Raw genomic sequence first — 10,382 nt, forward strand, 5'->3', positions numbered from 1 at the left:
TCTCTTTTACTCACACTTTCCCCTTGTTTCTCAGACACACACACCCACACATGGACGTATACACACTCATGGTGGGGTTATGGGGCCTCCTGGGGGAAAGGAGCTGGCCTGGCTGCCTGGGACAGCAGCCAGTAACACCTGCAACAGATTAGTGCTCCTAATGCTGAGCAATAAATCCCCCCCACCCCTCTCCCAGCATCACTATGAGCAGAACACTGCAAACACTCTATCTATCTATCTATCTATCTATCTATCTATCTATCTATCTATCTATCTATCTATCTATCTATCTAAAAAGACACCCATGTCAACTATTCCTTTAAACACTGGAAATGTGGGTCTGAAATAACAGCAGTACTGTTCACTGAGAGACAGTACTAGTAGGTGGGTGATATATTGGGGGTGGAGGGGGGGGGCCTTGTAGTTTGAGGGAAATGAAAAGGGCGTGTTAGCCCACCCTCTAGCTACTCATCCCCCCCCCCACACCATGTTTTTCAAAAAGCACACAATGGTTGACACCTGTGTCCTTTCAGAACAGCCACTGTTATTGTTTACACAGTCAGCAGAGGGAAGAGGCCACAAGAGCTGTCAAGCAGTCCAAAGCTGCAGCCCTCTTCCATCTAATTAGGCCACCTCACCAGGGAACAAACACACACTGAGTGAGTGTGTGTGTAATTGTGTATTTTCATTGTTACACCAGAAGAAATTAACGTCGAGTTTATCCGCTACAACAGAGTTCTGGGCAAGTTTTCGGCCATAATTGTTCTTCGGTGGATGTTGCGAACAACAAAAGTTGTTTGGGTTTATTTATTTACGTTTTTTACAGCTCGTTACACACTACAAAAAGAAAAAAATGCCAGCATTCATTGCATAACGTTGATTACCACAAAAAATAATTTTGACTCATCCTTTGTTTATAAAAAAAAAAAAAAAAAAAAAAAGAAAAAGCAAAAAAGGCACAGTTACACACTTACAGTGGAAGTGAATGGGGCCAGGCGATAAACTTTAAAGGAATAGTTCATCCAGAAATGAAAATTCTCTCGTCATTTACTCACCCTCATGCCATCCCAGATTTGTATGAATTTCTTTCTTCTGCTGAACACAAATGAAGATTTTTAGAAGAATATTTCAGCTCTGTAGGTCCATACAATGCAAGTGAATGGTGACCAGAACACCAAAAGCTCCAAAAAGGAGCTAAAGTCAGCATAAAAGTAATCCATACGACTCCAGGGGTTTAAACCATGTCTTCTGAAGAGATATGATTGGTTTTGGGTGAGAACAGACCAACAATAAATCCTTTTTTACAGAACATCTTGTCATTGCAGTCTCTAGGCACGATCATGATTTCAAGCTTGATTACACTTCCTAGTGCTTGATGCATGCTGAGCGCTAGATGGCACTTGGAAGTGTTATCGAGCTTCAAATCATGATCACCAAGGAGACTGCTGTCAAAAGGAGTTATATTTTGCTCTGTAAAAGACTTAAAGGGATAGTTCAATTCTCTAAATTCTCTCATCATTTACTCACCCTCATGCCATCCCAGATGTGTATGACTTTCTGTCTTCTGCTGAATACAAATAAAGATTTTTAGAAGAACATCTCAGCTCTGAAGGTCCATACAATGCAAGTGAACAGGGTCCGAAACCTTGAAGCTCCAAAAAGAAAATAAATGCATCATAAAAGTAATCAGTGACTCCTGTGGTAAATCCATATCTTCAGATGCAATATGATAGGTGTAGGTGAGAAACAGATAAATATTTAAGTCCTATTTTACAATAAATTTTCTGCCCAGTAGGTGGTGATATGCACGAAGAATGCGAATCACCAAAAACAAAAGAAGAATGTGGAAGTGAAAGTGGAGATTTATAGTAAAAAAAGGAGTTAATATTGATCTGCTTCTCACCCACACTTATCATATCACTTCTGAAGACATTTATTTAACCACTTGAGTCGTATGGATTACTTTTATGCTGCCTTTATATGCTTTTGGAGCTTAAAAGTTTTGGTCACCATTGACTTGCATTGTATGGACCTACAGAGCTGAGATATTCTTCTAAAAATCTTTGTTTGTGTTCCGCTGAAGAAAAAAGTTCATAAACATCTGGGATGGCATGACAGTGAGTAAATTATGAGAGATTTTAAGTTTTTGGGTGAGCTATTCCTTTAAGTTAATGGCAAGTCCATAAACATTAAATTACATACTACATCAAAAGTATTGTCACAAGACTTTATACTTTTAAATTATGTGTTACAGTTTTTCTCAATCGCTTTGGCTCAATTATCGAATGAGAATTATTTTTTTCAATACATTAAGTTCAAATCTCTGAACAGTTAGTTTCTTGTTTACACCAGATTTGAATTTCTTATTAATTTAAGCTAATTGCACGTGTTTTGGCACATGTGTGCACAATAACTAAATGCACATGGCTTGCAGATCAAAACTGTTGAGTTGATTTTTCTGTGTACTACAGTATTGTACAGTATTGACTTTTCCCAGTAAACTTTCACCTACTGTTGAAATCTGTATCTAAAATGCTCAGTGTGATACACAATAGCATTCAGCTAGACCAAACTGACATTCTTGTATAGTACAGTAAGCAGTCAATGTCAACAAAAAAGTAGAACAACAATTAAGTTTGTATATAACAAACATTTCCAGGGTTGACCGCCATGGTAAAAAAAAAAAACATCTAAACATTTTGACCAGTATGGCTCACATGATGACAAAAAAACTTTTCATTTTGGTGGCACTGGCCAATTTACTGACACAATAACTAGGTTTTGAAGCATGAATTAAATGTTTTGGGTGAGTTACTACATTTTGCAGACATGCAGTAGAGTTGTGATGTCCCATAAAACAGTTGTGACAATTACACTTACAGTTTAGAGAATGTTAAGACTTTCAAAAAATGAGCCAAAGCGATTGAGAAAAACTGTATATGATTTGAGCATGATAAAATCAGGGATTTACCATCATTACTGCATTAACCAGATTACAGGTTTTATCGTTCGTTTTTTTTTTTCGTCATGACAGAAAAGTTTAGTAAGCAATTTAATCACATTAAAATCATGTTTACATGCTTAATGTTTATATCTTGTGGCTATATTTTTGAAACAGTGTGCATTTTAACGTTTATGAACTAGACCCATTCACTTCCATTGTAAGAGCCTTACTATAAATGTGGGGTTTTTTCTTTAATAAATGATGGACGAGTCAAATTTTTATCTTTTCTTCCTATTATCAGCATGATGCCACAAATGCTGTCGATTAGGCTTAGCTTGTATAGAACCCGGAACATTCCTTCAAAGTAATTTGTTTTGTTTTTTAATTTCACTAAATCAACCTGAATACATTAGGTTACAGCAACAAAAAGTAATTTTTAAGAGTCCGGTCAAGTGGAAATAGATTTTAAGGTAACAATTGCATGTTACCACTTTTTGCAGTTCAATCATTTGTGTGGTTTTCCATTGCAGTGATATATTGATGAAATAATTAGGGGTCATCTAAATGTGCTTGCTGGCATTATTTCAACATGACATGATTTTGCCCTGTATCTGAGCTTGATGCTGTGCTTCTTTTTGTGCTGTAGCCCTCTTCTTCGCCATTCCTGTTTGGGGGGCTCACGGGTGGCAGGGTGGGGGTTAGATTAATTCTTCTTTCTCTCTCTCTCTCTCTCTCTCTCTCTCTCTCTTCCATAAAGGAGAGAAAGACCAATTAACAAAGGATAAGAAGTGAACCGTAAATACCCTCAACAAGGCACAGCCAGAACAAGAACTGGCTTTTTCTCTCTCTCCAACTCTCTCTCTCTCTATCTCTCTATCTCTCTCTCTTTCTCTGTTTCCCCATCTTCTATCCCCTTCACCTTTCACAAAAGGAAGGCTCAGAGCTTACAAAGTGGCAATTAACACTCAATGTTTGGCCCTTACGCTTCTCTCCCCAAGCCACTGACAGCGATGGTGTTTGGGTTAATACCGAAGGCCTGCAAAGAATTATAATTCTCCTGCTTCCTCCTCCCTCCCCCTTCCATCCTTCCCTCCCTTTCTCTATTCTCCCATCCCCAATCCCTTTATTTTGTTTCCAATGGGGTGGTTTTACAGTTCAATGCACGTTCAAAGGATGATATAAGATGACTTTCCAAAGAATTTCATTTGGAGGGGAAGACCTGCACGGGGGTTGAGGTTGCCATTGCAGTGGGGTGATCAGTTAAAAGAAAAAAAGGGCAGACAGGTGTTTGCTAAGGCACTATTATTATTGTTTATTTTTAGAATAGTATTAAACATCTGTTCAAAATGTGACCTGCACTGTTAGTGCTACGGACATGAATGATACCTCAAATCGTATGGCTTATAGCAGAGAGATTTGAGGGTGGGCTCTTTCATTTTGGCCAGTAAGCAACGACCTAGCAACCAACCAGAACTGCACAGCAACATGCTAAAAAATCTTTTAGAACACCTTAGCAAACATAAACTGATAAGCCAAAACATTATGACCACTCACAGGTGAAGCGAATAATGTTGATCATCTCCTAACAAGGCCACATGTCAAGGTCTGGGTAGATTAGATGGTAAGCGAACAATCAGTTCTTCGTCAACATGTTGAATGCAGGAGAAATGAGCGGGAGTAAAGACCTGAGCGACTTTGACAAGGGCTAAATTGTTATGGCCAGACAACTGTGTCAGAGCATCTCTGAAAGGGCAAGGCTTGTGGGGTGCTCTCAGTCAGCAGTGGTGAGTACCGACCGACAGTGGTCCGAGGAGGGACAAACCACAAACCGGCGACAGGGTGTTGGGTGCCCAAGGCTCCTCGATGTGCGAGAGCAACGAAGGCTATCCTGTCTTGTCAGAACTGACAGAATGTCACAGAAAATTGTAATGATGGTAACGGGAGGAATGTGTCACACAGTACATCACACCCTGCAGTCTATGGGGCTGCGTAGCCGCAGACCGGTCAGAGTACCCATCCACCGACACAAGCGCCTACAATGGGCATGCGAGCGTCGGATTTGGACCTTGGAGCAGTGGAAGAAGGTCGCCTGGTCCAATGAGTCCCGTTTTCTTTTACATCACGTGGACGGCCGTGTACATGTGCACCTTTTATCTGGGGAAGTGATGGCACCAGGATGCACTGTGGGAAGACGACAAGCCGGTGGAGGGAGTGTGAGGCTCTGGTCAATGTTTTGCTGGGAAACCATTGGTTCGGCCATTCATGTGGATGTCAATTTGACACGTGCCACCTACCTAAACATCATTGCAGACCAGGTACACTCCTTCATGGCAATGGTTTTGCTTGATGGCAGTGGCCTCTTTCAGTAGGACAAAGCACCCTGCCACACTGTACACATTGTTTGGGAATGGTTTGAGGAACCTGATGAAGAGTTCAATGTGTTTCCCTGGCCTCCAAATTCCCCAAATCTCAATCCAAATGAGCATCTGTGGGATGTGCTGGACCAACAAGTCTGATCCACGGCGGCTCCACCTCGCAACTTACAGGACTTGAAGTATCTGCTGCTAATGTCTTGGTGCCAGATACCACAGGACACCTTCAGGGGTCTTGTAGAGTCCATGCCACGGCAGCTCAGTGCAGTTTTGGCAGCATGCGGAGGACCAAAAGCATATTAGGTCATAATGGCTCATCAGTGTATATCTGCAGTCTATCAACCATCTAGAAGAAGAAAACCCTAGAAACTGCATTGCAACAAACTAAAATCCACTCTAAACACCTTAACAACCACCCAGAACCGCACAGCAACATGCTAAAAACCTCTTAGAACACCTTAGCAATAACATATCAACAGCCTAGCAACCATCCAGAAGAAGAAAACCCTAGCAACCGCATAGCAATGCACTGTTTGTACTATGGACATGAATGATACCTCAAATTGTGTGGCTTATAGCATAGAGACTTGAGGGTGGGCTTCTTTTCACTTTGGTCAGTAAGCAAACATCTTGCGACGACCGAGAATACCCCTGGAACCATCTAGAAATGACCTAGAACTGCACATTAACATGCTAAAAATCCTTTTAGAACACCTTAGCAAACATATATCAGCAACCTATCAACCATCCAGAAGAAGAACACCCTAGAAATTGCATTGCAACAAACTAAAAACTGCTCTAAACACCTTAGCAACAACATAGCAATGCCCAAGAAACCACCCAGAACATGCTAAAATCCTCTAAGAACACCTTAGCAACAGCACATCAACAGCCTAGCAACCATCCAAAAGAACAGCTCCTTAGCAACCACATAGCAACGTCCTTGCAACTGCAAAGCAATGCCTTGGCAATCACTCACAATACCCTAGGAACCACCTAATTCCCGAGCAACCAGCCAAAACAGCCTAGCAACAAGCTAAAAACCACTTAAAACATCTTAGCAACCACATATAAACCATCCAGAAGCAGTACACCCTATCAACCGCATAGCAAAATGCTAAAACCACTCTGAACACCCTAGCAACAGCATAGCAACACCCTGCCAACCACTCATAACACCCTAGCCACTCCATAGCAATGCCTTGGCAATCACCCACAACATCTTAGGAAACCTTACCACAACACCTAGCAACCACCCGGAACCACATAACAACATGCTACAAACACTTAAAACACCTTAGTAATCATATTTCAACACTCTAGCAACCATCTAGGGAAAAAAACAACCTAGAAAACCCTAGCAACTGCATAGCAACCCCCTACCAACCACACAGAACTGCATAGCAATGAGCTAAAAGCCACTTAAAACACGTTAGCCACCGCATATCATCAACCTAGTAACCATCCAGAAGAAGGACACCCTAGCAAACGCATAGCAACACACTCAAAACCAATCTGAACACCTTAGGAACTGCACAGCAACACCCTAGCAACCACCCAGAACATTCTAGCAACTGCATAGCAACGCCCTGGTAATAACCAGCAACTTCCTAGGAACCACCTAACAATGCCCTAGCAACTTCAGAGAATCGCAATGAGCTAAAAACCACTTAAAAACCTTAGCAACCATATATCAACACCCTTGCAACCACCTATCATGGAGGCAAGTTTTGCAAACATTTGACAAATGTAAAACAAATAGTTTTGATTTGTCATTTTGATTATGTCAAATGGTCTAGCGAATTTATAAACAAAAGTGAAGCGAAATTGTGTCACCGTAAGTTGACATGGATTGCAGTTCAGTCATCAGCGTTATGCCATCAATAACAGAATACAACAACAACAAACACACTGTACATTAAGCACACTTTAAATGTCTTTTTGTGTATTTTAAATGTAAATATGCAAATGTGCACAGACTCGTTCCTACCGGAGCATCATCATGCTGGTTTTGGACATTTTGTAAATTGTATAGTGGTTACACAGTTGTTTCTCCTCTTTGCCTGGGCTCATAAATCAGACGGTTAAATAAAAGAGAGGGCAAATGGGGTTAAACCCTTAAACATGCCCATGTCTCCAGCCTAGAAATCCTTCACAACCAATGTGGGATCAGTTGATCATGAGTGAAGATCATAGAATAAAAGGAACTTCTGACCTCCAATTAACCTTGTCTAGTCCGTGTCTAATAGCATCTTTGCTGATGACAGTGAACCCTTAAAGAGCTTTACAGATGAATCGGTTATTGTGATGGCCATGACTAAAAATGATAAGACTGTTTTTATCCTGAAGGTAACATTTCTTTAGGTTAAACTTGATCAAGTGAGTTAATGGTTGGGGAGTGCAGGAATCTCAAACCAAATGGAGAGAAAATACTGATGTTCTTGAAGAGGTGTTACATTGTAAAATGTTTTGTTTCATGGTCATGGAAAATCTGGAAATGTCAGGAAATTTAAAATGGTGTTTTCCAGGCCTAGAAAAGTCATGGAAATTACTTTAGTGAATATGCATTTTTCTCTAAAATATTTAATTAGCTAAATATTGCTCGCGTCGAGTAAAATCTGCTCGCAAGTCATAGTGATTTCTGATTTGTCTGTTTTTTTCTTCAATTATTTAGTTGAAATGGTTCACAAATTGGGCTTAAGTTTAATTTTTTTTATATAGCGTTAGAAACAACAATGACTAAGGAACTGGCACACATGCTGCATATGCTCTAAATGCACTTTAAGTTGGATAAAAGTATATGCCAAATGAATAAATATAAACAGGTGCAATATTTTATTAAACTGGAAGTTTACTGAAATTAGTCTTTTTAGATGTGACAGGATGGCCAGGTCTTCAGTGCTTGACTTAAAGAGACAAAATGTATATTTTTTCCCTCTGCTTGCATCTGATTTGTGCTGGCGTGGAATTTCCCGAGTGTGTGTCGTGTGAAGTGCTGTGTCTGTCTGTCTGTCTGCCTGTCTGGAGTCTAGGTGAGATGAGAGTGAACACAAGATGGAAAAAAACACAGAGATAGAGAGAGAAAGACAAAGAAACAGACAGAGAAAGAGGTTGGTCTGCGAGTGTTGTTTGGTGCAGTAACTCATGAGACAATATAGAAAGGTGATGTAAAGATCAGTGAGAGGAGAGGAGAGAAAAGGTATAGTGCCAATCTCACAAAACATGTCAAGAATATGTCTGTTATATTTCACCTAAAAAAAATAAAAAAAATAACTAAATATATTTTGCATAAAGAAAATGAAGCCTATTTTAAGACCATCATGATTTTTTTCTCCCCAATTCTCATGACTATAATGCAAAAAAAATAAAATTCTCATTAGTTATTGTAATGTAACAAATAAAATTATCATTACCATAATGCAAAAATTTTTAATTATCATAACTGTAATATAAAAAATTATATTATTCAGATTGTAAAGTATTTATATATCATGGAAGCATTTGTTGTCTGAATATACACTGGTGGCCAAAAGTTTGGAATAATGTACAGATTTTGCTGTTTTGGAAGGAAATTGGTACTTAAATTCACAAAGTGGCATTCATCTGATCATAAAATATAGTCAGGACATTACTGATGTAAAAAACGGCACCATCACTATTTGAAAAAAGTCATTTTTTATCTAATATAGACAGGCCCCATTTCCAACAGCCATAACCTTATCCTTGAGTAATCATGCTAAATTGCTAATTTGGTACTAGAAAATCACTTGCCATTATATCAAACACAGCTGAAAGCTATTTGGTTCATTAAATGAAGCTTAACATTGTCTTTTTGTTAGTTTTTAGGTTGCCACAGTATGCGATAGACTGGCATGTCTTAAGGTCAATATTAGGTCAAAAATGGCAAAAAAAAGAAACAGCTTTCTCTAGAAACTCAGACAAGTCAGTCAATCGTTGTTTTGTGGAATGAAGGCTATACAATGCTTGAAACTGCAAAAAAACTGAAGACTTCATACAAAGGTGTACACTCCAGTCTTCAAAGACAAAGGACAACTGGTTCTAACAAGGACAGAAAGAGATGTGGAAGGCCAGATGTACAACTAAACAAGAGGATAAGTCATCAGAGTCTCTAGTTTGAGAAATAGACGCCTCACATTTCCTCAGCTGACAGCTTCATTGAATTCTACCCGCTCAACACCAGTTTCATGTACAACAGTAAAGAGAAGACTCAGGGGTGCAGGCCTTATGGGAAGAATTGCAAAGAAAAAGCCAGTTTTGAAACAGAAAAACAAAAAGAAAGTGGGCAAAGAAACAGACACTGGACAACAGATAATTGGAAAAGAGTGTTATGGATCTTAAACCCATTGAGATTTTGTGGGATCAGCTAGACTGTAAGGTGCGTGAAAAGTGCCCGACAAGACAGCCACATCTATTGCAAGTGCTACAGGAAGCATGGGGTGAAATGTCACCTGAGGATCTGGACAAACTGACAGCTAGAATGACAAGGATCTGCAAAGCTGTCATTGCTGCATGTGGAGGATTTTTTGATGAGAACTCTTTGAAGTAGTTTAAGAAGGTCTGAACATTTTTTTGTAATTTTTCAAGTTATTAATGTCCTGACTATATATTGTGAACAGTTGAATGCCACCATAAAAGTACCAATTTCTTTCCATAAGAGAAAAACCTGTACATTATTCCAAACTTTTAGCCGCCAGTGTAATTTATGCCGATTTTAATAAAAACAATCATTGTGTCCTGTATGATTTTTATTACAGTATTACAGTAATGAGAATAGTAAATATATAACATAAAATATATAAAAAATATGTAAAATATGACCTCAAATTTCTTTGTGAGATTCACCCTAGCATTTACAAGAGGAGGATTCAGTGGGTAGCATAGCTAGAGTATGGTGTAAAAATGTATTTCCTTTTACCTATCATTAACAATGCATCATTTCAAAGCATCACTTACAAATCCTAAAACACATATGCATATTTTCTGGATGATGCATATGATTTATGTTGTACAGCTGATTTAGTATGTCATATCCAGACAAAACCATA

The sequence above is a fragment of the Myxocyprinus asiaticus genome, chromosome 49 (genome assembly GCF_019703515.2).
Source record: "Myxocyprinus asiaticus isolate MX2 ecotype Aquarium Trade chromosome 49, UBuf_Myxa_2, whole genome shotgun sequence".
Lineage (NCBI taxonomy): Eukaryota > Metazoa > Chordata > Actinopteri > Cypriniformes > Catostomidae > Myxocyprinus > Myxocyprinus asiaticus.